This window comes from Haplochromis burtoni, unplaced genomic scaffold (assembly GCF_018398535.1).
Source record: "Haplochromis burtoni strain Fernald_Lab_line unplaced genomic scaffold, NCSU_Asbu1 Contig_112, whole genome shotgun sequence".
NCBI classification, from domain to species: Eukaryota; Metazoa; Chordata; class Actinopteri; order Cichliformes; family Cichlidae; genus Haplochromis; species Haplochromis burtoni.
Genome location: NW_024582473.1, coordinates 1,568,962 through 1,573,000, shown reverse-complemented (window position 1 = coordinate 1,573,000; position 4,039 = coordinate 1,568,962).

Genomic DNA, 4,039 nt, shown 5'->3' with positions numbered 1-4,039 from the left:
ACTTGAAAGTGTGTATTTGCCAAAAACTGGACAAATGGACATCTGTTTTTGGTCTACATCTTTTGATTTATTCAAGCTACCGTAATAAGCCCTAAAGTGAGCTCAAACGGGGACATCTGTGCCTTTCCAATGATACCTCATGTTTTTGGGTCGCCTCTACGTTCAAATAGGCAGGGCATCACAAAAAACGTTCACGTTAAAAATGTCTTTTTAAAGCGTAATCTGGCCAAGAGGACAGCACAAATATAACAATATAAAACATAACAATAGTTCTGTAAACATGTTTTCAGTGGCCAAAAAAGATCGGATGGGTTAAAATGTAAGTACAATAAACACAGAGTTATAAAGGTGGCTGCATTGCAGCTGGTAACGGAGATAAAACACTGGGACTGGACCACAGGGCAGTTAACATCTGTAGCCTACTGCACCACACACAAGAATAAATGTTGGGAAGGATGTCTGCCATCGATGCGCCGTAAATGTCGCCTTTATAACTGTTCCATTACACCCATCCACGCACCCACCCACCTTCCACCACTCTCCTATCTCTGTGACCAGCAGCCCCCGCCCAGCCCTCTGCCAGCCCGTCAGCCCTGCACTGCCACCGGCCACGTCTCAAAACTGCGCCTTGTGCACGGCCACTACAAGAAAGTTCTCCGAGCAGCTGGTGACCGAGGGCGGCGGAGGAGAGGAGAGTTCAGAGGACTGTGGACAGGCTCCGGTGTCAGACAGCGCGACCGACAACAAAATAAAAGGTGAGACTTTTTTCTTTCTCTTTGGTGGAATAAGAGGTAAAAAAAAAAAAAAGACGAATAAACTACAACCCGCTCGCTTCTCTACGGTTACGACCCTCTTTTCTGCCCATCTTGGCGATTCTTTTACAACCATGTCAATAAATTCGTCTTTAAGACCGAGCAACGCAACAATGTAACGAAACTCCAAAGATCAGAATCCGTGACCACCCAGGTAGGCGCAGGGGACTCCATTACCCCCCGTTTATCCCCTCAGAGTTAGTTTGGTCTGTGCCGTTACACAGTCTTCTGTAATGTGATTACAAGTGCCAGCTACAAGCCTCTTCGGCCGTTTTTATTCTGTACAATATTTACCAGATTCCACGGGGTTCATTTGAAGGCAGTGAATGAATTAAGTAATTAAAAGCTGCCAATATTCATGTCACGTTTGTGCTTCACAGACAGACATTATACGGGCCACACGCTGAGCAGCAGTCTAAAATGTGAGACTCTATCTGTCGTACAGATGAATATATAGCTATATTTTTTTTTCAAAAACATCAGGTGTAAAGCTATTAAATTTGTCACACTGCCTTTCATTTAAAATTTTTCTCTTCCCCCTAATTTTGAAACAGAATTTGACATAATGTTTATATATATATAAAAGAAAGAATGGTGATAGGTACTCCTGAGGCTCAGTGTTTGAACTAACTGTAAACTTATAGAGGTAATATGAGGAAGCCTGCTCTGCTCAAGTGCTCGTGTCAATCATCCTTAAATGTGGGCTTTCCTCTATAGTGTTTCCAGTGGGTAGTTGATAAGATTACTTCAGCTGATCTGCAAACACACAAATCGCTATTCAATGGAAGAGATAACAATAGTAAGTGGACTAAGAGCACTTTGTGATAGTGGCAGTGGAGAAATCCACAGCAAAAATATAAAGTTACCAAATAATGTCTGAAAAAAAAAGATGCATCCCAGCTGACTGGTGCATGGGTACCACTGACCATTACTTATGTGTGCTTTCGTATTAGTGTTAAACTGGTTAAATATTCAAAGGGAGTGGAGATAAAAGACAAAGCAGTGTTGATTACACGAAAGGGGGAATCAGTAACGGCCAAAAACAAAGCAAACCAAGAACACTGGCTTTGTTATTACGTTGTTCGTACTCTAAAGGAAACTACAATTTAATTTTTGAGAAACACATCAAGGGACTGTGACATCAGAGGAAATACTGGATGTGTCTATGAGTGTTTCAGGTTATGAGAAGAAATATGAGTCATAATGTCAAAGGTGTTTCTAATGGAGGATAGCTGAGAGACTGGCAAGAACCCATGTTTCTATATAAGCACATGCTTAAGGAACATTTACAGAAAATAAACAAATTTTATGATTTTTTGATTTAGTTCAGTTCATTCATTTTTATTTCAAAACGTGCCTTCACAATCATTACAAAATATCATTCCATTCTTTTGTTTGAAAGGAGTAGGCAGAAGTATACTATACTGTATTATTGTCCCTACCCCCTCAATTTTACCTCTCATTGATTTAATTTTCTTTTAGCCTTAAATTAAACAAACAACATATGAAGCAAAAGTAAACAAACAAACAAACCACAGTATAGTTACTTTCATATAAATAAGACTGAGTGGTAACGTTTGCAGATTCACAAATTATGAGAAAAACAAACTAAAACACTATTACGAACAACATTACCGCCCTGGGTTAACCCTGTTTTCTTCATTCTTATATTTGTTAAAAATGTGTTTTTTATATTTCATTTTAAACTGGTTTATGTTGTTACTTTCTTTAATTTCTTCTGTTAGACTGTTCCATAATTTAATTCCTGCTATAGTGATAGACATACTTTTTAAAGTTGTTCTAACACTTTGTATTTTAAAATTCCATTTCCCTCTTTTGCAAACACTTTATTTCTTTCTTTTCTATCTTATTTGCGCTGTTTTAAACGCCACCAAGTCTTGAAATTTAATAGCTTGCATTAAATTGGTGGCTGGTGATTTGCTGAATATCAGCATTTATAACAGCTGATAAATGTAAATGCAAAAAGAAAGAGGTGGAAAAAAACACACATGAATCATGTTTTCAGTGTCAATGTTTGTTTCAGGTCTGCTTACAGAAGAAAACGACCAGCTCTTTACTGCACCCTGCTGTCAGAGCAGGGGAAGGAGACTGGTGTAATAGGAGGCAGGTGAAATGAGAGATTATTTTAATATTAACCAAGATTATCAACACTTTATGTTACAGTGAGTATAGTAAAAGCCTCCCAACATGTGTCAAAGCAAACAGAGCGAGAGAGAAACCAACAAAGAAAGCACTGTTGTTGGAGATTTTCAGTTGAGTCACCCCACTTGGCAACAGTTTGATAAGCAGTAAAAACCGCTTCAAATATGTAAAGCTGTTGATGCAGTATGCTTGGAATACCTCCCGACTGCTGAACCTGTGTTGCTAGCTTCCTCCATGCTATATTAGCTGTGCTGCTGGTAACAGGAGCAACGCTTCTGCTATGTAGAGTTATAAATGCAGAGCAACAATGAACTGAATAGGACTGAACCTGTGTCCAGTATCAGATTGTGCATCCATAGAAGGTGAACGCAGAGTTTCATAGGAGAAAACCCCCATAAAATATCCAAATATACATTTTTGAAAGCACAGACAGGGACAACGGGCACTTTTCACGGTTTTTAACATTTGGCTTCATTTTAGCTGTTTGCACTTAAGAAGTTTACTCTTTTCCACGATTGGCTGATGGGCCAAGAGCACCCACAAACTCTCCTTCTCCTGGGAACAAACTAGGGATCTTTTTGGCCAATGTGTGAACAACTACGTCAAAACTGAGCAAATGTTTATTTTTACTTTTCAGAAACAAGTACGGTTCAGGTTCACAAAGACTACAGAGTATGTGATAGGCCAGCTTGAAAGGCTCATTGATTTTGTTTATACACATATCGGCTCAAATCTTTTGTCATTTGTTTAAGAAGCTTTTTAGAGTTGGATCTGTACACTTACAAGATACAGAGTGGTCTAAAGAGCACTCTGCAGCTCTTATATGCATTCCATTACCAACTACAAACATCAGAAAGTACAATTAAAGAATGGCCACCTTCAGGCAGACTTCATGAACAAAGCGAGTGATTTAATTTAAGTGGATTGTTGAGGTTTGGCTGACTCTGTGGTTTATTTATCCACTGATCAAGCAGCTGCAAGACACCCCGAAACAACCCTGAGAGCCTGTGTTCTTTCATGCACACAGAGCTGAGCAGGACGAGCAGCGAGTGTTTTCGAGTAGC